The sequence below is a fragment of the Triturus cristatus genome, chromosome 3_2 (genome assembly GCF_964204655.1).
Source record: "Triturus cristatus chromosome 3_2, aTriCri1.1, whole genome shotgun sequence".
Taxonomy (NCBI): Eukaryota; Metazoa; Chordata; class Amphibia; order Caudata; family Salamandridae; genus Triturus; species Triturus cristatus.
Window position 1 is genome coordinate 204,869,407 of NC_140584.1, and position 26,141 is coordinate 204,895,547.

A 26,141-nucleotide genomic window follows, 5' to 3' on the forward strand; every position below is an offset into this window, starting at 1 on the left:
GCAAGAATCTTTAATGACCAAGGTTTGCAGGTGCTACCAGCCAGTTTCGCTCAGCTGCGTGGCGTCTTTCAGTGGGATTCTCGTTTCCAAGAAATACAGAGAAATGACACCGAGTGACAAATAGAGACGGGGGGGGGAGGAGGGGGATCAGCTTGGGCGGCAGTAAAAATTTAGTTGTTCTTAAGTAAGCACCGTGACGAAATGCGGCCGGCACAGCTCGTGAAAGGTTCCAGGAAGTGGTTTAACTGCCGTATGCATAATTGAAAGAATGTAACGAGCTTGAACGGCGGATACAACCAAAGCAATGCTTGGATGGAAATGCAGAAATCACATTTTCACCTTCTGGCTGATGCAGCTCACATATATTGAATCGTATTTCAAACTGTCAGGAGGCAGGAGACATTTACCGGAAGTTCTTGCCAACAACCCTAGACTGAATCACAAAAAATGTAAATCTCTGCTTGCACAGACTTACACTGAGGCCTCATCTTGGTAAATGTCCTGCACAGGGTTTGCGAATTCCATTTTTCCAAGTGAAGTCTCCTCTTCCCACATGCCCTGTCAAGGGTCAGCTCAGATTTTGCCTGGCTCCCTTTACTACTTGAACCCGGTTTATTTTCATGTGGGTTCACTGTTTACAAGCATGGGAGAGTAGCATGGACTCATGAAACAGCAATAAATGACAGTAATTGAGCCTCTCTCTCCCTTACAAAGCGCGGCTAGATGCACAAAATTCATTTACAAGTAAATAAGAAACAGTTCTAATCGTTCTAATCTCAGAACAAATTATGGTTTTGGAGTGAACTGTTTTTCAGGCCATTATGTTGCAGGCCTAATAACAGAAAAACAGAAATAAGTGACGCATTGGACTTCAGCCAGTGATGTCTCATATATTCAGAATATGAATATATATATATATATATATATATATATATATATATATATATATATATACATATACATATATATATATATATATATACACATACACATACATACACATACATATATATACACATACATACATACACATACATATATACACACATACATACATATATACACATACATACACATACATATATACACATACATAGATATATATACATACATACATACATATATATATATATATATATATATATATATATATATATATATATATAACTTTGAGGAGATACATAGATTTCCAGGAAATAGAATGATGTTTTGTGTCAGGAGCAGAACCGGAGTTGCAAGTTCCAAGGTCAGTATTATAGCCCACGCATCCCATCAATCAATCCTAAAATTTGTGACTGGAAGCCGGCAGATTTTAGGTTCTGTAATTACACCAACCAGCTGAACCTCAAACCCAGTAGAAGATGAGAAGATTACAATTAGCCTCATTCTTTGTGTGGTTTCCGATGTTATCTTCAAGTTAGCGTAGACAGCCTCTCCTACGAGACCTCTACAGTAATAATTCAAATTTAGAAAGCAGTTCACATGGATATTATAGCTGTGAAAGATTCATTGAGTCCGTGAACCGCTTAGTACATTTGCAGTGAACAGCAGGCCACAAGCTCCTGTTCCAGAAAGGGCAACTAAGTTTTTCAGCCATTCCAAATCGGGTAAAACTAAGTACACTTATATTTGGAATATTAACAAATGGTACCTGCTGCGCTGAGGATCAGCAAAGTGCATTATCAAACTCTATATGAAATTCTAATATATATATAAAAACAATCCATATTTTATTTTCTCATTAGAGCCCCACAGGTAGAGAGCAGGCCTCCATCTTTACCCAGAAAACTATGGCAGGATTCATTGTTGAACGAACACTGTGTTTGCAGCAGGGAGAACAAATAAACATCTTCATTTTACTGCCACAGATGTTGCATAAGTGTGTATTGCCATATGTCTCCTACAAACTCAAAGCTCGTGGTAACCAGTGTCAGAAGTCAAAGTAGCCCCACGCGGAGCTGAAAGCAGCAAGTTACTTACGTTCGGTAACACTCTTTCTGGTACAGACTATCTAGCTGCAGATTCCTCCCCTTATGAATATTCCCCAGGCGTTAGACTGACTCCAGAAACTTTTTTAGCAGTACCTCTGCGCCTCAGTAGGTGGCACCCTGCAGCTCCACACTGACACTGTTTTGCTTCGGAAATGATGTGCAAAGCATATATAGGCGTCACTCCCAAGCACTGATGTCAGTTGCTTTGGAGACTGTATGTTCCTCCAGACACAGAGCCCCCAAAGCAATCGGTGTTGCCAGTATGCAGATTCCTAGATTTGGTATCTTACTACCGGATGGAGTACAACCAAAGAACAGGGAGGATAGGAGGGCCACTGAGGATTCTGCGGTTAGGTGGAGTCTCTACCCGAAAGAGCATTACCAAAGGTAAGTAGCTTGTTCTTCTTATAGAGACTTCCAGCTGCAGATTCCTAACCTTTTGAATAGATACCTAAGCAGTACCCATTTGTAGGTGGGTCTGTGGGTAGACTCACATCAGAAAGTCCTGAAGGAATGAGCTGGCAAAATGTCCCTCTCAGCAAACCAGACAATAGTGCTTTGTGAACGTATGGAGAGATGCCCACGTAGCTGCCTTGGAAATGTCCAGAATAGGAACTCTGCGTGCCAACGCTGTGGCAGCATCTTTGGTCCTGGTAGATTGAGCATGCAGTCTTTCTGGTGGCAGCTTTTTAGCCAGCGCATAGCAGATCTTAACGCAGAGTTTGATCCATCATAGAGGATTCTCTACTGCAGTGCCCAGACTTTTTACTCTCCAGAGAACCCCACAAAAACCTGCTTGTCCACCCAGTGTTCTGTGATACGACCTATATAAAAGCTCAGCACTCTCCAGAAGGACAAGTGATGAAGTGGCGCCTTCTCCGGGGAGGGGAAAGGAGCAGCACTAAACACTGGCAGTGTGATGATTTCATTGATGAGGAACTGAGTCACAACTTTTGGTAAGAAGGATGCTTGTGTTCGCAAAACCAGTTTGTCTGGGAAGAAGGTGTTGTACGGCGGGGTGGCATGGAGAGCTTGTAGCTCACTCGACTGCAAAGCCGATGTAATGACAACGAGAAACACCGTCCTGAGGGTAAGAAGGCATAAAAGGCAGCTGTGAGTTGGCTCACATGGAGTGTACAACAGAAACGTAAAGACCAAGTTCAGGTCCCACTGTGGCATGACAAAGAGAGAGGGAGGAAAGAAGTGTTGTAACCCTTTTAAAAAAATGCATAACAACTGGAGACTGAAACAATGAAGGCTGATCCAGTAACCTCTTCAATGTTGAAAGATACCCTTTGCCTGTACCCAGAGCAAAGCCTTGCTGGACCAGGGATGAAGTTAATGTCAAAATATCAGATGTTTCCCTGAAAGGGTCTATCTGTGGAGTACAGCGCCACGCCACAAACTTGTCCCAACAGATATATACAGTTTTAGTTAAGGGACGTCTGACTGCCAAGATGACATCAACCAACTACGGAGTAAATTTGAATGTGCTCAGCTGTTGCCGCTCAATCTCCGAGCCTGAAGGTGCTGACTGCAAAGTCCCAGGTGCAGGACACAGAGCTGAGACAGCAGATCCTCCTGGAGGGGTAGCCTGATCGGAGGGTAGATTCTCAAGCTCAGGTGTTCTGGATATCCTACTCTCAGTGCCCAATCAGGAGCCACTAGAAGGACTTGGGCTCGGTCTGTCCTGATCTTCTTGACAACTCTGGGCAGGAGTGGTATCGGCAGAAAGGCATACAACAGTCCCAAGTCCCACTGGAGGCAGAATGCCTCTCCGAGTGAGAGACGCTCCAACCTGCAGAAGTGCTGGCGTTGCATGTACTCAGTTGTGACAGAGGGATATGGCCAATGTTCTCCCCACTCACCCTGGCATTCAGAGAGCCTGCTAGGTGATTCACCAACAGGAAGATCCCTTGGTAGTCCAGGCAATTCCTGAGGTGCAGGGACTCCTGGCACAGATCCTGTGACCTCACCCCTCTCTATTTATTGCAGTACCACATGGTGATGGAATTGTCCGTGAGCACCTGATCCTGCCTCCCTTTGATGGATAGAAGGAACGCTTTCAACACCAGGCAGATGGCCTTGAGCTCCAGAAGGGTGATATGGAGTCGGAACTCCGCAAGAGCCCTCTAGGCTCCACCTATCCCAGATGGCAGCTCCAACGCAGAAGCGATGGTCCCCACTGTCAGCTTTGGGTGAGGAAGGGAGAGGGGTCTGCCGCAGACCCAATTGTGGTCCAGTAACCACCACTGTAGATCTTATACAGTCTCCTCCGAAATCTAAAGTGATCAGAAAGGTTGACTTGATGTTGGGCACACAGAGACTTCAGATCTCACTGCAGAGACCGCATATGCCACATGGCATGCTCAACTACATTTAATAAGAAGCCAACATAACAAGAGCGTAACGGAGGAAATGTGATGGGAATGACCAACCCCTGAAATCAGTCTGCAGTCATGCAGGGAGGTAAACTGGTGGAACATGTTTTTTAGGGATGGCAAAGAGGCCAGCCCTTCCATAGTGCAATCGCTGTAAGAGCACAGCTTGTGTTACTTCCTTGCGGTCTTGTTCTTGAAAAGAAGGTTTGATCCCCTTGATGAGTATGAGCTGATGATTTGCATTTCCAGCCATCATGATAATAGGCTTCTGAAGATTGACTTGGTGATCAAGGATGAAGTCAAGTGATTTGACATTATCAATGGTAGAGCAGTCTAAGGTATTGGTGAATTCTAGGCATTGTTGCACACGGATGAGAAATGTATGTGTGATGAAACCCAACAGAACTGAGTTTTACTGGGGTTTAATTGAGGTGAAGTGCAGTTATAAAAACCTGCATTTTGCCTACAGTCAGTGCCAGTAGGACATATCATCCAGCAAAGCTACCTCTAAATACAGCTAGGTATTGGGAGCCTACTGGTGGTAAGAAAGGCAAGATTCTTTTGTGATCTCACCCAAGAGTTCGAGATAGAGATTTAAGAGGGAAGGAGCAAAAACAGAGGTCAGTGGAATGCCTTGAGAAACAGCTATGTGGTTGGACAGTGTACAGTTGATTTTCATAAGTTGCAATTGATTTGATAGATATGAACCAAAAACTTGGATGTCAATGTCCAAATATTTCATAGTGTGTGGATGAGGACATCATGACAGTGTTGAACGTTGCCAACAGATCAAGTAAGATCAGAAGGCAAGAATCCACTGTATTGACGATACAGGAAGCATTATTAATAATTTGCAGGATGGCAGTCCTCTGTGCTTCTGCCAGCTCGGATGGCACACTGGAAGTCATGGAGAAGACTGCTGCCATAGATGAACTGATTGATTTGTCCATTGATGCAGCTTTCTGAGATATTAGACAGAAAAAGTAGACTGGTGATTGAACAGTAGTTGTTAAGGTCATCCTGATCAGCAGTGAGTTTTTTAGAAGAGAGACAAGTGTCCAAATTTGAGGCAGTTGAAAAGGCGGCATTTCTTCAGTTGACTTAGCAGGTATAGGGTCCAGCGATTAGATGGATTGAGCTTGCATGTGGTGCGTTCACGTTCCACTGTGGATAGTTCTTTGAAGATGGACCAAGTATTTGCTGAATCTTTGAAAACGACGAGGGAGGGGGAGTGAGAGGGATGTTTCAAAGTTTTTGACCTTAAAGTCAAATAAAAGGATAAATTAGTGTCCTGGTTGACGATGTTAGGAATCAATGTAAAATTTGCAACCGCTCAAATTACCTCAAAACTCTTACTAGATCTTCTTTAGCCATATTAATTTGAGTTTTGACGGCACAAGATTTTGCCAAACAAATGTGCTTTTCATAAGCTTTGCTAGTGGTGCACAGTTCATCCAGTACAGAACTGCCTCCACGTATGTTGATCCAGTCTGAAGCATTGTTTTTCTTCATTGAATTCATTATTATACCAGAGAGTCAACTGTTTAACATTGATTTTGTTCTGGGGGGGAAAGGGGGCTAGATTTTTGAGGAAACTTACCCTGGTGTCACTGTTAATATTGGTTGCTTCTTAACATATTGATCAGTCATAAAAAGAGGTAGGCAGAATGCAGAACAAGTGGTTACATTATTGTGGATGAGATTGGGGTTCTTGTGTTGGTTTCAAATTGAAGTTTTGGTTGTGGACAAGTCAAATGGGATTTGAAGTTGATCAGAGCAATAGATTAGGAGAAGTTCTTTGACATGAACTACTTCTTTTTTTTTTTTTTTTAAATGATCAATTACAAGAATTAACCTTTAATGGCAGTGGGTTAGGAGCGCTGTGTCAAACTGTTCTCCACACAGAAAGGAGGAGAATGTTTAGAATCATTCAGGTTTCTCCAGCAGAGGCTGACCGTTCCCCCAAAAATGTGGGTATTATTAGACCACTACTTTCTTAAGACTGTGACCAATTATTCTTATTGTCCATGTACCGGCGGCGGTTTCCGCAGGGAAGCGTGGTTAGGTGAGGCGGGGTGGGAGATGCTTAAGTCGAGAGCAAAAGTATGCAGTTCCTGAGTAGGGCGTGGAGGGGGCAGGGGGAGGAAAAAAGAAGGGAAGGGATGTGAGGTGTTCCAGGTACAGAATGTAAACTATAGATGGAGATGCTCCAATAAGGAGCACGGGCCCTTACACACCCGAAGGGTGTCATGCTTCATCATAGGGCAGCTCCTCGCTGGGCCGGCGCTGCAATGCCCAACGGGCCCCACAGGTGGGGCTCTTTGCCAGAGGTCTTCTCTGATTGCCGACGTGAAGCTAGAAGGTGATGTGGGGGCGTATGTGTAGTGAGTAGAAGTGGGAAATAAAAAGGTGTGGGTTAAAAATAGCTAGGGGATTTCAAAACCAATTTTATTCACTGGATTCTGCAGCTCAGAGAGATATGTGTGAGAGCCCTTGCTCCTTATTGGAGCATCTCCATCTATAGTTTCCATTGTGTACCTGGACCACCTCACATCCTTTCTTTTCTTGCCCCTCTGCCCCCTGCATGCCCTCCTCAGGAACTACATACTTTTATTCTCACCATATTGATTAGGGGTCTGTATGCTGGACCTACCAAGCCCCTGTCCTTCTTGTTTGTGATAACAAGGGGCGGGGGGGGGGGGGGAGTTTAAATCGACAGACAACGGAATAGGTCAAATTAAATAAAACCTATTCTGTCATCTGTCACCTGCCCCCCTCCCCCCGTGCCCTACCCCACTTCACCGCCCCACTGCGCTTATTTGCACCGGCCACGACTGCCAAGTACCCAACAATTGATCAGTGGTAACCTAACAGACATTAAAAAGTAGCACTAAATAATTCCCAGTCTGTAGTAATTACAATAGTGACACACCAATAGGGATTAAACCACTAAGTGCCTGAAGAAGTTTACACAATTGAAGAAGGGCTAGGCTATTGATGTAGATATAGGGGGCGGTGGGGTTCAAGTAAGGTGCACAAGACAGAATGAGGTCTTAATTACTTGTGGGAGTTTAGGTCTATCTATATAATTTATAATGTTAATTTTCAAAGTGAGCAAATGGATTCATAACCACATCTTAAAACAAAATACAAATTGGAAACTGACTTCTCTCTTTGATGATGTTTAATTATTCACCTATCATCCTTGATTCTAAAGGACTGGCACACATCCAAAATTGCAAACATTTGGTTGAAAGAGTGAACACCGTTCGGTCTTGCAGAGAAGGAGTAGTTTCTTACCTGTAACTCCAGTTCTGTAGTAGGGGTATCTCTGTTATAGTCATAATCTAGGAATAGTCCCGCCCATGTGCGGGGACCCCGGAGCAATCAAAATATCTCTTAAGCTGTCCTGCATTTGCAAACCTGCAAAGACACTTAAGAGACAGACAAAAAAATACAGCCTAATAACAATATGGCTGCACTGGCCAGCACTTCATCTGAAGTGAACACAAAAGCCAAAATAAAGTTTAAATGTCATTTTTATTCACATCTGACATATTCCTTTATTGTATCACACTCCCTTCACCAAAATCCCTTTAAACAATAGAGAGGAAGGGGTGGACAGACAAGCCCTATAGGCTGTCATTATGTGTCTGCTAAAAGGATACAGTGCCTTTAAGGAACTCTCCAGAGACCCCCGGTATCCCAGGATGCACAGCCAAAGCAAGTTACTTTCAGTTCTTTTTGAAGGTGTATAACAACAGGCCTGATACTGTCAGTGTACTCCACCGGGGAGGAGGGAGGGTCGCTTATGACTATAACAGAGATACCCCTACTACAGAACTGGAGTTACAGGTAAGAAACTACTCCTTCTGTAGTAGGGGATCTCTGTGTATAGTCATAATCTATGAATAGAATGGCAAGCCCATCCCAACCAACAAACAGCGGTGGAGTAACAAACAAAACACCAACAAATTACTGTGCAAACAAATTCCTCAGCGAAGCCTGTCCAACCTGCGCATCTGCCCTAGCATCAGAATCCAGGCAGTAATGCTTTGTAAACGTATGGAACGACTTCCAGGTGGCAGCCTTACAAATGTCAGCATTTGGAACATTCCTAAGCAAAGCTGTAGTAGCTGCTTTGCCCCTAGTCGAATGTGCTGTAGGCCTACCCCCTAACATCTTATTAGCTTTCTGATAACAAAGCTGAATACAGGACACAATCCATCTGGAGATGGACTGTTTTGAGGTAGCTAGACCAGTTCTTACTGAACCATAATTTACAAACAGTTGATCCGACCTGCGGATGTCTTTTGTCTTATCTAGATAGAATTTCAACATCCTACGCACATCTAGTGAATGCAGAGACCTCTCCGCCGGAGAGGAGGGATGCTGAAAGAATGTAGGCAAAGTTATCATTTGATTTACATGAAAATCAGATATCACTTTAGGCAAACATTTAGGATGAGTACGCATCACTACTTTAGAAGCATCGAATACAGTATACGCCTCATGACAACACAGAGCCTGAATCTCACTCACCCTCCTGGCCGATGTAATGGCCACAAGGAAGGCAGCCTTCCAGGACAAATGCTGCAAAGAAGCCTTATGAATAGGCTCAAAAGGCTCCCTCATTAATCTGGACAACACCACGTTCAATTCCCATGGTGGAGAAGGTCGTCTAACAGGGGGAAACACCTTACGCAAACCCTCCAAAAAATCTTTAATCACAGGGATTTGAAAAAATGAGGTTTGGGAAGGGCCCTTTCTATACGCAGTCAAAGCTGCGAGATGAACTTTAATAGACTGAAAATTAAGTCCAGATTGAGCTAACTGCAGCAGATAAGGCAAAATAACATCTTCTTTACAGGATGTAGGGTCAACGTCCTTTGCCGTGCACCATAAGCAGAATCTCTTCCACTTATAGGCGTAAGAAGTCCTCGTAGACGGTCTCTTCGCCTCTTTCAAGATCTCCATACAGTCCTGAGGTAGGTTCAAGTGTCCATACTGCACTAGCTCAGGAGCCATGCTGCCAAACTCAAGGACGAGAGATTGGGGTGAACCATCTGTCCTCCGAATTTCGTGAGAAGGTCCGGCCGACACGGCAGGCGCCAGTGTGGCAGAACAGACCGGTGAAGAAGGTCGGTGAACCACCATTGCCTCGGCCACTCCGGAGCAATCAGGATCATCCTGGCTCTGGATTGCGACAGCTTGATCAGCACCGCCGGAATCAGGGGAATGGGTGGAAAGGCGTAAAGAAAGCTGTTGGACCAGCTGATCCATAGGCCATTCCCCAGCGTCCCTGGTTGGTAGTACCTGGACGCGAAGTCGCGGCATTTGCTGTTTTCTGCCGCAGCGAACAGATCGATATCCGGAGTGCCCCACTCTGCGAAGACGTCTCTTAGCACGTCGTCGTTTAGCACCCACTCGTGATTTTCTTGAACGAGCCTGCTGAGTGCATCGGCTTGGGCATTCTGCACTCCCGGCAGATGGGTTGCCGTGATCGTCAGGTTCCTGGCCACCAGCCAATTCCAGATAGTCTGTGCCTCCCGAGACAGCGTGCGTGAACGGGAGCCCCCCTGCTTGTTGAGGTAATACATGGTAGTGGTATTGTCCGTCTGAACTAGCAGGGAGTTCGTCTTGAAGGAAGGATGGAACGCCTTCAGGGCCAAGTGTACTGCTCTGAGTTCCAAAAAGTTGATGTGGTAAGTCATCTCCGTCCGCGACCATATCCCCTGAATCTGAAGAGGGCTCGAATGCGCTCCCCAACCCTGGAGAGACGCATCCGTCACTATGGTCTGGACCGGAATATCCTTGTGAAAGGGAGTCCCCTTGCAGACCTTCTCTGAGGAGCACCACCATTTCAGAGACTGTAGAGCGTGTTGGGATAGAAGAATCTTGTCCTCCCAACGCCCCCTCCTCTGGTCCCATTGATCCACCAGACATTCCTGCAGAGGCCTCATATGCAGACGTGCATTGGGGGTGAGAAAGATGCATGAAGCCATCGACCCCAGTAAAGAGGACACCGTCCTCACTGTAGGATAGTGGGCTGAGAGGAGGTGCAGGGCCTTCCCACGGATCGATAAGTGTCTCTCCTCCGAAGGACACACGCTTGCGTTCAAAGTATTGACTGAGGCCCCCAAGTACTGGAGACACTGCACAGGGATCGGCACGGACTTCGACATGTTGATGTGCAGCCCCAGGCGATGAAGCAAGGCAGCTGTCCTGTTGAAATGACACTGGGCTTCTTGGTACGTGGAAGCTTTGATCAGCCAATCGTCCAGGTATGGATACACAAACACTTTGTTCTTCCGCAAGTGTGCTGCCACCACTGCCATGCACTTGGAGAACGTCCTTGGTGCAGACTTCAGACCAAACGGGAGCACTGTATACTGGTAATGGTTGTTGCCTACCAGAAACCTCAGGAACTTGCGATGCTTTTGTGCGATCGGCACATGAAAGTAAGCGTCCTGCAGATCTATGGCGCACAGCCAGTCTCCTCGATGCAACTGAGGGTAAATCTGATGCAGGGACAACATACGGAACTTTTCTCTGCGGATCCACTTGTTTGCTTGACGCAGATCCAGAATAGGCCTGAACTCGTTCTTGTCCTTTTTTCTGACGATTAAGAACCTTGAGTAAAGACCTTTTCCTTTTTGCCCCAAAGGAACAGCCTCTATCGCCTTCTTCTTTAACAGAATGTCCGCCTCCCGCTGGAGCTCTCGTACCATGCAGGGAGAGCGCACTGGTGGAATCTGTGGAGGCGGGCTGGTGAAACGAAGACTGTACCCATTGCAAACAATATTCAGCACCTACTTGTCCTGAGTTATTGTCCTCCACTCTGCCAGGTAGTATTGAATACTTCCCCCCACCGGAGCGGGTAACGGATGAGGGGGAAGCGACCTTTCAGAGCTTCGACCCGGCCGGGCCCTTGTTCCCCGACGAGGATTGAGGCTGGCCTCTGCCCCTCTGGCGCTTTTGAAAGGGCTGCCTCGGGAACTGCTGTTGTTGCTGGTGCTGGTGTTGTTGTTGACCAGACTGACGCCCCTGGCCGCGTTGTTTAGAATAACGCCTGCCATAGGAACGGAATGACCTCTTCTGTTCCTTGGGTTTTTCCAATCCCACAGCCTTCAGGGTTTCTGCTTCGGCCTTCATGCGGGCCATTTCGTCATCCTCATGAGACCCGAACAACGTCGTGCCAGAGAAAGGCAAGTTAGCAATCTTTTGCTGCGCTTCAGGCTTTAGAGAGGTAAGCCTCAGCCAGGAATGTCTCCTCATGTGTACTCCATGACAGTACCCATGGGCCGCCAGCAACGATACATTCCCCGCTGCACTGATGATCTGGTTGGAGACCATCATGCCCTCATTCAACACCTCCTGGAAGTCCTCCCGTTTATCCCTAGGCAGGGAGGCAGCAAACTGTTGCAGGGAGTCCCAAAGCGATCGGTCATAGCGACCCAGCAGAGCGGAGGCGCTAGCAGCCTTCATAGTCGTGGCCGACGTAGAGCACATTCTCCTCCCCAAGGAGTCCATCTTGCGACTCTCCTTATCCGGAGGAGCCGTGGAAGAGGGCGTTGTGGAGTGTTGTTTCCGAGCCGCAACCACAATGACAGAGTCTGGGGGAGGGTCCACCCTGAGGAACGCCGGGTCCGAATCAGGGGCCCTGTACTTTTTCTGCAACCGTGAGGGAGCAGACTTCACCACGGCTGGTGTCAAGAAGACCTCCATGGCTGGTTCCTCCAAACCCGGAACCAAAGGCAGGAGGGGGCGTGACAGGTGAGCCTTGTGCAAAGTCTCAAAGATCACCGAGGTAGTGGGAACCGGTACTGTTACTGCGATTCCCAATTTCGCCGCCCCCCTCATCAGCACATCCTGGAAAGTGGCAATATCATCCACCGGCGATATTCTAGTAGGCGGCGTTTCCGACAACGAGGGGGAAAGCCGTCCATTGCCGGAAGAGTCCGTATACCTCGTGCCTCTGGAACGAGATCTATATATCCGTCGTCCATGCCTGGTGTGAGTGGACGATCTGTGTCTGCTCCGTGACCTCCGGCGAGATCGAGAGCGTGATCTCAGTCTGCGTGGGGCCTTAGGAATCACCGGTAGCCGAGGAGACGGCGGGAGCTGAGGCACCGGCGGTGGCGGCGTAGGTCGCTTAGGAGGAGGAGGAGGAGGAGGAGGAGGCGGAGGAGGTGTAGGAGGCTTTTGAGGCAGCGGCTGAGGGAGAAGCTGCGGAGTCCCATCACTCCTTGCAGGAGAACCCGGACTAGCCCTGTCCGGACTCCCGTCCACCGTTCTCTTCTTGGCGGGCCTATCCCGTGCTGAAGTAAACGAGGGGGTGCGCCTTCTCCTAGATCCACGACTGGATATTGTAATCACCGAAGAAGTGTTACCCGATGTCCTCGATGTCGAACTGAGCGTCGACCTCATACGGCTTCTCCTCGCCGTTGTCCGCACACGGCGTCCCCTCGACGTCGAACGGTGGCCCCTCGACGGCGATCTCCTGTGCCTCGACGGCGATCTGTGCCTCGACGGCGATCTGTGCCTCGACGGAGATCTGTGCCTCGACGGCGATCTCCGTCGCCTCGACGGCAGCCGCCGGTGTCTCGGCGTCGATGTCGTCGGCGTCGATCCAAGAGCTGACGGCGAAGGAGACGAGCGGTTGCGCCTCGACGGCGAGCTGCGCTGTCTGTGGGGCTCTGTACGACGTCGATGGTGTGTCGACGTCGACTGCGAAATCCTCGACGGCGACCTAGTCCTAGGTCTCGCCGGCCCCTCTCTCGACGTCGAACGTCGAGAACGCCGAGATCCAGAGCCCTGGATCGACAGCGAACACACCGGTGCTTTACCTCTCGCCGTCGACGTCGTCGCCTTCGACGTCGAACGCGATCTACCAGCCGGTAGGTGTCGTTTCTGCTCCTTTTTCTGCCCGGAGGTCCCTCCAGTGGCTGAAGCATGGGCAGAGGAAGGGGAATGAGATCCTCCATGCCCCGAAGTCCCACCTGTTCTCTGCTTCTCCTGTCCCTGAAGGCGAATCTTCTCTCTGTCTCTCAGGGTCCTCTTGGAGAAGGTCTTGCAGATGTCACACGTAGCAGGGACATGTGAAGATGAGAGGCAGAGAATACAGACATCATGTGGGTCCGTCTTGGCCATTTTCCTCCCACACTCAGGGCATTTATCAAATAAAGCCATGCTAAGAGTGGGTCAAACTGCACCAAATTGCAGGATGCAGCAGAGAAAGGCTCTAGATGTCGAATGAATAAACTTCTTTATCAAAGAAACCAATTTTTATCCAAATATCCACCCAAAAGGGTAGAGCTCAAGCTCCAGGGTCCTGCTAGCAGGAGCCGGAAAAAAGAACTGAAAGTAACTTGCTTTGGCTGTGCATCCTGGGATACCGGGGGTCTCTGGAGAGTTCCTTAAAGGCACGGTATCCTTTCCACCCCTTCCTCTCTATTGTTTAAAGGGATTTTGGTGAAGGGAGTGTGATACAATAAAGGAATATGTCAGATGTGAATAAAAATGACATTTAAACTTTATTTTGGCTTTTGTGTTCACTTCAGATGAAGTGCTGGCCAGTGCAGCCATATTGTTATTAGGCTGTATTATTTTGTCTGTCTCTTAAGTGTCTTTGCAGGTTTGCAAATGCAGGACAGCTTAAGAGATATTTTGATTGCTCCGGGGTCCCCGCACATGGGCGGGACTATTCCTAGATTATGACTATACACAGAGATCCCCTACTACAGAAGGGATTTGAAATGTATTCAATACTTAAGTACAACTCTTCAGACACTCTCACTAAAAGGCAGATGTTCAACTATTGATGTGTGCAAAAATACTCCATGTCTGACTTTCATGAATAGGTTTGTGGAGTTTTGCTGCAGAAGGCTCACAAGTGATAGTTGTACTGAGCTTTTTTTTAATAACAAATAAAGCAATGAAAGCAACTTATTCATTTCCGTTTCGAAGTATGGTTTTGTGTATAGACGAACTTCTTCAGTTGAAAATGGTGCAGCTCGTTCACATTAAACTAGTCACATTACTTCAAACCATTAAGAATAAATTGCATAATCATTCTGGCTGAGCTATGGAGTAAAAATGACAAGAGACGGAGAATAGTGCAAGCAGCACAGCCAGCACACAACTGAATATGGAGCTTTTGAAGAACGAAAGAAGTACAGCCTTTGGAGGAATAATGACCTCTAATATATTTATTTGTTAATGTTATTACAAATAGAAAAAAAACGTCTTTGTAACACGAAACGCACCAGTTATTTATGCCACCTCTCCAGACTTCCCATCTTAAATATCTAAGCAAGCATTGTTCAGATCACAAGGCTGTCCACCTTCACTAGCAGTGGCACTGCAGGTCACTGGACCCTCCATCTCACCTGTGTCAACTGTATCAATTGGTCCATCTACTTGGGGCCTTGCTAGACCTCGTACTGTATGGGGTGCAACTCTTTGGTTGAGTGCCTGTGGGAGTGTGTGTATGTGGTGTGGGAGGCACTGAATGCATTGCTTTGAGTATGTTTGCTTGGTTGGCGAGGTGTATAATCCAAAAATGAGGGTTTTAAACATTAGGCTTCAAGAGTCTATACCTCAAAGAATTTTAAACCTACGCTTCTGATGCAATAGTGCGTTCTTTTCTTCGTTTGTTTTTTGTTCTTTTTAATACTGTTACATTGACTTAGTGTTTTGTGCTGTCCAACTGTCTACTTTAGAGCCGTGCAAAAGGAATGCATTAAACACTTTCAAATTATAATGTCTTCTTGCAACTAGGTTACAGAACCGGACTCAGTATGGAAATTCTAGAACAGGGCGGCACCGGAGTGGCGGGTAGGGTTAAGCAGAGCCAATCATGCCTGTCTCTACCTGGAATGTGACTGACTGACTCTGCCCCAGCCTTAATTTTTTCCCAAATTCATGTACTGTTACTTTTTTGAGAGAAAGAAGCATCAATTGGCGTTTCCTCCGTTTGCCGTTGATATAAGCCTTTAGTCATACTACAAAAACACAACGTATACTGTAAATGATTTCCTAGTAGCATAACAATTTTAAATACCTTTCCCTTTTCTTGCTTCCTCATTGTTTTAAAGCTGAAGACAGACTACATTGAGAGGGTACTTATGGAAACCAAAGTGATTATCTACCCATGCCTCTTATTGCTTTTTCTGGTGATTATCATGTAGCACTTCAGAGAAAATAAATGTTAAAAAATCAAGAGTTTATTGATTTCTCACTGGTAAAACCAACAAAATGAAGCCATGCATTCCACAATCGGAGACAGGAATTCAGAAGGAACTCTCCACTGACTCTTGGGCCAAAGAAATTGACAACGTTTTTAGAAGCAATAGCACCCAAACCACTTCGAGTCTGGGGCTTCACATATTGCTGCCGAGTGGCCCCCTAAAATGTTAAGGTAAAAGCCAGAGAATAACGATAAAACCTTTGCCATCACAACAAAGGCACCTACGGGGAGACACTCACAAACGCCGCCTGAGTAGTCCCTTAGTCTTTCTCTCTACAAAAGCCCACCCGAGCAGAAATGCTGTGCCAGCTCAGTTACTCCCCATCCACCACTCTTGCATTCACTTCATGGTTAGTGACTTTAATGCCTGTACAGAAAGTTATATTCTAGAGAAGAGAAATATAAACTGTGCAGCTACACATAAGGGCCTGGGAGCGCCACCTTCTCTGTTTCTACTGCTATTGAGAGGATTCGTATCATTTATTTTTTTAATCTGTTTTTATTAATTTTGTTGTTTTTCCAAACACCAGTACAGACATTCGGTACATTAGCATACGAGCTCCTTGAGTATAACAGCATTGCATAGCGCACTTAAAAGATACATAATTAGGTCGTAGCTTGGTGAACTCCGCCCAGCTGCGTTGAACCCCTAATGAGGCATAAATCTCAAACATTGATATGTACAGTCCTGCATTCCCCCGCGCAGGCTCATCAGGATATCCCGGTGAGTCCCGCAGCCGAATCCGCAGCTACTGTCCAGAAACAATAAGGAAACAAACATAAAGAACCTCAACCACTTCAAAAGTAGACCAGCTCCAGTGTGTCTATCGCTGTCCCTGCCCCCGTGTAGTCCCCCTCTCCCCCGATTGCATTTAGTGACGAAACTGCAGCACATGATCACGCGTTCGGATGCATTGTCCCCTCTCGCTCAATGCGGGTGCGTGTTGTGTGTGGAACCCTACGAGGTCACTCCGGCGGATCTTCCGCTGCCCGACTTGACGTCGCCTCCCCCCCCCCCTGCTCACCCCTCCCATCCCCCTCCTCAGCATGCCTGAGCCCCTGAAGCATCTCCTCCCATTGCGCGGCTATGGCTGTCTTCCTCAGCCCTAGTGTCTCCTCCCGCCTAATAGCAGTTCCCTCCGCTCCGGCCCATGCAGCGAGAGAGCGCCTCCACGCCCGCGGATGGGGCGGGTCCTGTGCCTTCCACCGCCTGGTTATGAGGCGCTTTGCAACCGCGAGCCCTAAATCCAGGAACCGAGACGTCACCTTAGTTGTGCGCGTCCTACGAAAGTGATGCAGTAGGTAGACCACCCAGTCGAAGGATACATCCCTTCCCGTTATAGTATGCAGGGAGTCGTGAACTGCACGCCAGTAGGAGTGCAATTTGCAGCAGCCCCACAGCATATGTATGAGGTCGGCCCCCGGTGCAGCGCATCTAGGACACCGTGCGTTTGCGTGACGGTAGTAACTGTTAAGAACCGCGGTAGTAACTGTTAAGAACCGCGGGAGTAAGATATGCCCTATGGATAACAAATAATTGTATCTGTCTGAGGCGCATGTTTCTAGGGATGCGCACCGGGCTTTTCAGTATGCGTTCCCAATCTTTATCTGTCAACTGCCTGCCCAGGTCCGCGTCCCATTTGTGCCTAAGCGGCTCTAGGGAAATCGCCGTGTGCGTCCTCAACTATGCCGCAAACCACCTAATCAGGTGGCAGCCCCTTCCCAAAACGTGCAAGTACTGTATAGTAAAGTGCTGGCCGGGCTCCACAGCCATGTCCCCCCACCGAGCACCCAAAGTCCGAACTAAGGAGTGATAGGTCAGGAACTGTCCGGGCGGTAGTCCCCCTTCCTCCACCAGCAAGTCGCACGAAAGGAGCTCTCCGTCTCGGTACAGATCTCCTAGGGTCTGGATGTCCGCCTCTCGCCACTGTGTAAGCGCAAGGGCGGTAAGCGGTCCCACTCCACTGGGGGTGCCTTCCAATGGCAGCGCTGGCGCGTACGGGAGCACGTGCTGAGTGAGGAATAGGCTTCTGCGGAAACAGCGGTACGCCACCGCAAGGAGGAGCGGGGCTGGGGTTGCACTTCTGGAGGCCGGGTGGAAGAGCACCAACAACTGCTCGAGTGTATACGGTGGGCCCATGGACGCAGTGTCCTCACGACCCCTATCCGCTAACCAACGCGCTATCCACTGCAGTTGGGCCGCTAGGTAATAATGCTCGAAACAGGGTGCCGCCAACCCTCCCTGATCCGTCGGGAGGTATAGTTTCTTGAGGGACATCCTGTGTCGGCTATTCCCCCAGATGAAGTCCCTAAGGAGTTGCGACAGCTTGGCGAAGAAGGTCGCTGGAATGTAAAAAGGTAGGTAAGCGAAATAGTACAGGAGCCGTGGGAGGACCACCATTTTGGACAGCGCCACTCTGCCCGTGTTCGTGAGCAGAAGCGTGTTCCAGAAGCGTACTTGGGATTTAATGGCCGTGAAGGCCCTGCCCAGGTTACCATCGATTAGGTCTGCCGGCTGACGGTAAATGCGGAGTCCTAAGTATCGGAAGGTGTCACCTCTCCACTGCACTCTGGTGCCATTTAAGACATAATCAGGGTCCTGCCGCCCCTCGCCGAACGCGTAAAGGTAGGATTTGCTGGCGTTCACCCGGAGATCCGAAAGGGCAGTAAAATCACGCAGGACGTGGGCCAGCTGAGATGGAATGTCGTCGACGTCCCGTACATACACCAACAAATCGTCTACATAAAGTGACACCTGGTGTACAGCGTCCCCTAGTGGTATGCCAGCCTCCGTCCGCTCTCGTATAGCCGCTGCCAGGGGCTCCATCGCCAGAGCGAACAGGAGCGGCGACAGTGGGCATCCCTGCCGGGTTCCCCTGCATATCGGTCTGGCGTCGGATATATACGGCCCCAGTTGCACCCGCACCTTAGGGTCTTTGTAAAGGAGACCCACCAGTTGTAGAAACTCCAAGCCAAGGTCAAAGCACAGCAGAAGTGCCGAAAGATGCCGCCATTCCAGGCAATCAAATGCCTTTTCCAGATCTAGTATTAGGCAGCCTGCCCTGGGCCACTCCCGTGTACTGTCTGCCGCCACCCTGAAAAATCTCCTCAGGTTCAAGGACGTACTGCGCTTTGGCACAAACCCATTCTGGTCTGTGTGGACTAAGTGTGCAACCACTGGCGCCAAACGCTCTGCCAGCACCTTATCCAAGATCTTACAGTCAGTGTTAAGGAGCGCCAGCGGGCGGTAAGAGCCCAGGTCCGTAGGGTCCCGGTCCGGCTTGGGTAGAGACACCAAGTAGGCCTCACTCATCGAGGGAGGTAGTGCGCCTGCCTCAACCGCCGCCCTATATACCTTGAGGAGGTGCGGCACCAGATGCTCACGGTAGGCTTTATAAAACTCCGTAGGCAACCCGTCGGGGCCCGGAGTTTTCCCAGATGCCATTGAGGAGATGGCGTCTCCTATCTCTTCCAGTGTAAGAGGACAGTTGAGGGCCTCCATATGCCCAGCAGTGACCGTAGGCAGTCGCGCCTGTCCGATAAACCGCTCGAGATACTCCCCCGAGCAGTGTCCCCGCGCACGGTAAAGTTGTGCATAATGGTCTGTCATGACCCTATGAATGTCCCGGTGGGTGCACATAAGCTCTCCCTCTGGCGTACGTATCGCCGCAACTGGGGCTCGGGTAGTCTCCTGCTTCAAGAGCCAGGCAAGCAGTCGACCTGCCCTGTCAGCCGATGCATGTGTGCGGGCCGTGTGTACCGCATAATTTAGACACCTCAGGCGTTCCAGGAGCTCAGCATGATCAGCGCGCAGGTCTGCCAACTGTTGTGCTTGTGCACCGCCCCCCTCTCCCTCCCGCTCATGCTGGAGCAGCCGGGATTCAAGACGGGTGAGCGACCCCGCTATCTGCTTCCGCATATTCCATGTGGTGAGAGGATTCCTATCATAGCTGTAAGTCTTTGACACAGCGCGCTTTGCCACTGCAACTATGTGGTTTTCATTTGTTTGTATTCAGTGTAAAAGAAAGCTTGGTTGGCCTTCTGCCCCCATCAGCACACTATCTGGTAGTCCATTAGCCCACTTATTCGATAGTGGCTATCCAATAGCAAATCGCCATTCTTCCACAAACACTAAATAGTGTGCCATATATTTTCACTCACATCCCTCAATCACAGCAACTCTTAAGTCTTCAACATGTCCTGGATCACCTTGAAGCCCTCACTTGGTCATGGGGTGCATTTCTGTAACACTCTTAAGGCACAGAGCTGAAAACACTCAAGAAGGTAGCAAACAGCATCCAAGGTACTGTTGTTTATTGAGCGTACAGTAGGAGTACACAAAATGTCACTAGATTTAACGGACTGATTAATTAAAGCTATATAGTTGGATGATTCAAGATTTTATTTGTTACCGTGTCCTAATTTCCTATAATTATATGATGAAAGCACATGCAGCACACTCTTGTGCAGTTGTCCCTAGGTACTGAGGTCCCTGTTCCCTGAAACATAACAAGAAACAAGTGAGTAGAGAAACCAATGGAAAGTCACTTTAAATTTAGGTCAAGATTTATTCTACTTCCTTTCAGGGGGATCAATTCAATAAAGAGATACCCTGACTAAAAACACGTCTAACTTCAATTCAGGCCCGGTGACAAGCTAGGAGATATGGTTCTACGCGAACCTAGGGGCACCCTACCGGCACAACACGGGTCTTATATGCCAATGGAAGTAGAGTCTTGATTGATTCACCATAATTGAACCCCTCGGATAATCAACATAAATTGAAGGAGTTGAAGTAAGTCTTCCTTCATTAGGCTCCATCAATGATTGGAGGAGTTTATTCATCTTTACGTTTGGAATATTAGGGCTGTCACTAGGTTTTTATCTTGTCCTGAGGAAGACCCTACTTGATGATTCTACAATCATACAGATACCAGGGTCAAAACGTTGACGTAGTGTTTTCTCATGTCCTGGGTCACTGTAACCTTAAACTTAAAGACATTGCGGGTTACTGTTGAAATTCAAAATAGGACAGAGGCTTTTATGTTATTGTTCTGTTTTGTATGAATTTGACATTTTTGTCTGTCTCACTATTTGTCACACGAGTCACCAATTGATTTGTTATTGTTATGTTATTATATGTTGTATTTTGTTTGACAGCCTATTTAAAAATTGGATATATAAAAAAATCATTTTGACCAAAAGGCAATAAGGAACGTTTTTCTACTGTAAATTCTTTTTGTGTGCACATTATGGTAATTGATTCATCATTTGTATTTTATTTGTCAGCAGGTATGAGGCAGCAAGATTAAACACAGAGTTAATGCTCACCCCTGATGTCGGCAGTGAGCTAAAAGGTCATAAACTTGAATTCAGTAAAGGCAAACACAAACTTAAATCCTTTAGAGTTTGATATATCAAATACTATTACATTGGTTAACAGTATGGTCTATCATTTAGATAACTTAGAAGGAGCAGAAATGAGGACTAAAATACAACGCAAAACAATTGTTATAGTAATTTTTATTGAAAACACTTTTATGAAACTGATAGAGGTCAGGGCTGGACTGGCCGTAGCCGGCACTGGGCATTCCCCCGGTGAGCCGCAAGGGTGGGGCTGGTTTTGGGCCCCCGGGGAGACCGTTTTTGCAGCATAGCTGCAAAACCAGCCCCTGTAACAAAATCGTCCGAAACCGGCCCTGGCAAACAGCTCGGCTGCACCCCCCAACCTCCAGGGGGGCAGCCGAGCACTTTGCCTGGACCGGTTTTGATTCCCAGTCCGGCGCTGATAGAGATTCTTGAATTCAACAAAACTGGTCCTTTTTTAAGCAATGGCGCCCCCTCCTAGCACTAGAGATGTACTCCTTCTTTGTAGCTGACAACTACTTTAGCTAGTAGTTAGAACCTTGACAATCTATTTTTCATGCTGTTTAGGTACAAGATTTCACATATTTCTGCCTTCAAATTATTCCAAGCTACCATAACTAGAGATTTTAACAAGGTGGGAATGAAATGGATTGTTGCATTTTCACCCTAAGTGGGAAGGGTATGACCAGACGTGGGTCCCGTGCTCACTGCGCCACTGAAGTCAAGCTATCCTGGCTGATGAGGGCTGAAAGCCCGAAACCGGTCCTAGGATGCTTGATTCCTGTCCAGGGAAGACATGGCCTGGCAGTTCGGTCTGGACTGTTCCCGTGAGGCACAGGGTCAAGACTGATTTGCATATGGCTATGTCTGAACTGGGGTGGCGTGGTGAGCAAAATAATGATGGATTAAACCCAGATCTGTGACTGGGGGTGAATGTTTGACAATGTTCAACATTCCGTCCATCATCTTTTTGTGTTGCATCTTTTTGTGTTGCATCTTTTTGTGTTGCAATGAAATGGATTAGCCTGCTGAAGCGGGGCAGGTAGAAAAATATATTTTTGACACATACTGGGTCACTTAGCGTTTGGCACGTGGCATGCCAGTCCACCATGTCTGTGGAGGCAGTAGCCTCCTTCCTCCTGTCAGACGGCCAGCACCAAACTACGAGATCCCTGCTTGCTAGGTGAGGATCGTACTGTTTTGTACACATCCAATGGTGCAGCGGATGCACACACGGCTTTCAGTTTGCTAAATGGGCTCTGGGTGTTTGAGAAACTTTATTGTGCTTAAAACAAACTCCATAAGTTTGAATTTGCTTTTCAAAAGCAAAAAAATAAATGAATAAATCCATGACCCTGTTATGCAGGGATATTTCACAAAACATTATTGGGTGTAACTACTTATTTCCCAATCCGGGACTGTCCTGAGCATGGGGATCCAGTGAAGGTCACCCAGCCTTACAGTAGGTTTGGAAACCATCACTGTGACCTGGTGGCTCAGTCGCAGATGAGCTGACAGGTCAAGGATTTCAGCCAATGAAGCTAACTTAGGCTTCTAAGATGGAAACCCAGCAGTTCCTACACTGGTAAATAGGGTAAGACAGAGTATGTGAAGCAAAAGTTTGGCTGGGGTGGGCAGGAGTCCTGCCATTTTACTACAGTACTTCCACACTGCCAAACTTTAAATGACTACCATAGTTTACTTGGTTTTGATTGAAAGGCACTTTTCCAAGTAATCCTCTGATTTATCATATTGTGTGTTAATGAAATGGGTTAGCCGAAGAATAGAGGAATCCACCCTTTTAAGCACCTATTGTCTACTTGTTGTTTAGTCCAAAATGCCATCATCTCCTTTTAGTACCAGGTCATCTAAAACCACTTGTACAACCTAAACGTGTCCTAGACAGAGTAGCAGATTCTCATGCTATTGGCAGTTTCATTCAATGTCACAACAATCTATGTATCTTCAGCACAGGACTTGAACGCATAGGTTACAAGTCGGAGTGATGCAGCAATGGATGCAGGTAGGCTTCACACCATTCTTGGTGTCCGTGGCCATTTATCAACACGCTACACGCTTGGCATGTTGCCACTCAACCTAATATCGGCCCGTTTATCCTCCACATTCCTCAATTAAGACATTGCCCACTTCGCATTTGTCTCTTTCCTTCTGTGATTGTTGCCATTTTTCTTTACGTCTTACGATTGGTATTAGTGGTACTTTACCTATTCGCAGCCTGATTGTCATTCACTTCAAGTCAAATTGATACTCATCTCATCTTCAGAAATCCACTACATCGCACTGCCACAGATAGGGCTCGCCGCCCTTTCTTGGAACCGAACTACCCATTGGGGTGTTCTACCATGAGCATTTATGTCTCAGGGATAATCCATTATGTCCAGATGATGGTCCCCATATTTAATGGAGGGATCGAAACGTCGTAGACAAACAGTACCAGGACTACCAAAATTGTTATGTAAATGATATGAGCATTGGTACTTTAGATGATATGTGACATCATTTGCTTGTTATTCCTAAAGTCACAACAAAATGCCTTGAACTGCTTTCCTTTTTGTTGCTGCTCCCTACTTAATTTTATGTGTTTATATGTTTGATTAAATACATTTAAATCCATTGAGATTTCTGACATATACTTTGTTATATTTCTATGTGTTATGTTTTGTGCTATGCTATGGTAAGGGACCAACTGTTCCTTCGTATTACAAAGATATGGGCCACCCATATGGGCTACAAAGGTCCAATTTGGCTAAAGTTCAAAGAAAGGATCTTAAAATTAAAATCAATAAACAATCTGAAAAAAACAAATTAAACAAATCTTAGAAGATCTCATTAGCAATGCCCTTGTTAGCAGCCACCACTGAAGCAGCTGGTCACCCACAGAATCAAATGTACCAGAGAGATCTAGCAGAACTAGAACAGTTCGAAGTCCTTTTTGTGTCTGCTAAGCACAAAGGTTCCATAATATCAAACAAGGAAAATTCAGATTGTAGTGCAACGCTGATGTGCTTGTAAAGTATAGGATGCAATATTTATCAAAAATTCCGAATTTTGGCGGAACAACATATGGCTTTTGGTGTTTACCACACCAAAATACACCGTACAGTAAGTACCGTACTGTCTTCCCTTGTTACGTTCCGGCATGTTTGACCTTCCAAACTTTAAAGAAGATTGAGGTATTCAATGTACCTAGTAATTACCGGATACTGTAAATACCATAAAAATCGGAATTCGAACCATGTGCAAATTGGGATTTGAGCATGGGTTGTAAAACAACAACACACTCATAATAAGGGCCTAAATGGTTTACACTTGCTTTGTGACCAGTTTGTCCAACAACTCGCCTAGAACAATGGGACCTGCAAGAGGACTTCAGCTGCTTAATGGGTCCTTTTTCTGGTAAGAAGAGTTAAGGTGAAAACAAAAGACGGAAGAAGAAGAAAGCACCTCTCAATGCACTTCATAAGGCACACAAGTCTGGTGCTTTAACTTTACTCAGAACGTCTTCCAATTCATCAGCAGGGAATCTTTGAAATTCGAAACGCAGGCGTTTATTAAGTATTATCAACAAAGCAATTTTCAAAGAATTGAAATACTCACATCGTTTTCCAAAAAGCAAGGCACACACTTAAAATATGAATGCATACAAAGTTTTATATTTATTTGTGCTGGCTTCATTTATAATGTATAAATAAAGGCCACGATCAAATAGAGTTTCCAGGGTCTTACAAACTAAAATAATACCAACATAAAAACGCATAAAAGTGAACAAAGGAAATATAAACATGGTTGTAAAAAGTGAATTACCAAGTGCTACAAACTCCTAAGTATCAACAACCACAAAAGGCCACGCTCATAATGGTTAGTTTGGAATATAAATGTTTGTGGTTCGAAAAGTAATAACTAATATTAAAATATAATATTCTTACCATGGCAGCGAGCCGATTTTCCTGCTTGTCTAATTCACGTAAAAACGTGGTATTGAGCTGGCTCATCTGTGAGCAGGGACCAGTAACTAGAAGAGAGAGGGTATGAAAATTAGAAGGGGGAAGCTTAAATTAGAGTATGACCTGAATGGTAACAGAAAGGTAGAGACAGGACGGAGGTCTGAAATTTCAGTGCAGCATTTGCATAAAAAGGGCAATTTCATCTCTCCGTCCCAGATGCCCAAAAGATTAACTGGGATTTATAATGGCCTTTCGTTGCTGCATTCTAGCTCTGTCTCCTACCTACGCAGCCTTCTGGGAGGGAAGTGTACTATGTGGCCTCACAGACCTACCAGACTATCAAAGTGTTCTAATCTGGGTTCAGGGTAACTCTCCCAAGGGATCTGACTCTACCAGCTGCTTATCCACACAGCCAAATGGGATTAGGGTGGGTGCCAAGGAAATCACACATATAGGGACAGTCAAGGAAGAGTCTCTTTGTAGAACTAAAAAACAAGACTGTGTTAATGTTAATTATATACTGTGAGAATAGCCTGCTTCGCTGACATTTACAAATCTCTCCAGCATTTGTCATGATTATTATATCGCCTGTAGATGTATCACTCACATATGAGCTTTGAATATGTTTTGAAAATTGAGCCATTTTTCTCGAAACATCAGCTATTGAGTTCTTAAAATACACATTTTCATCTCAAATACATCTTATATAGCAGGCTGGGCCACACACAGGAACGCTACTCACAGATAGGTGGAGAGCTACAAGTAGTTCACAAGCTACTCGTTGGAGAAGCCTGGCTCAGATACTCTGAAATTTCTTCGGGGATAGCTAGCTAAATTAAAGGGAGAACTTCAACTTCTTAATGTACAACACTGCATCACCAAAGATAAATCTGTTATATCGAGACTGAATGACAAAGTGGTGGAATCTTGGGAGGCTGCAAACAGCTATATCTGAATACACAGGCAAGAAGTTCAATGTTTGGGGAAGGAGTTAGACTGGGTAGAACATTGGCATGGCTAACCAGAACTCAAAATGAAGTGGGCCTGACTCTTTGTACTAAAAACACTAACAGTGAACTAACAACTGAACCAAAACGAAATATGTCATACGTTAAAGAGTTATTATGAGAAGCTAAATGACTTGTCTTCGGATAAACCTAATATAGACGTAAATCTTGGTGATATC

At 46.4% G+C, this 26,141-nt stretch overlaps 1 protein-coding gene across 4 annotated transcripts in view; it reads right to left on the reverse strand.

Annotated features, from left to right (window-relative positions):
• LOC146857026 (uncharacterized) overlaps positions 1–26,141 on the reverse strand; it is a 352,541-nt gene that overhangs the window by 134,709 nt on the left and 191,691 nt on the right. For 2 of the 4 annotated variants that reach the window (XM_085647518.1, XM_085647516.1), the window contains one exon: positions 24,938–25,023. The exons of the other annotated variants lie outside the window; for them this stretch is intronic. The gene's annotated coding sequence lies outside the window, so the exon portion shown is untranslated. The remainder of the gene's footprint in view (positions 1–24,937; positions 25,024–26,141) is intronic. 4 annotated transcript variants of the gene reach the window in all.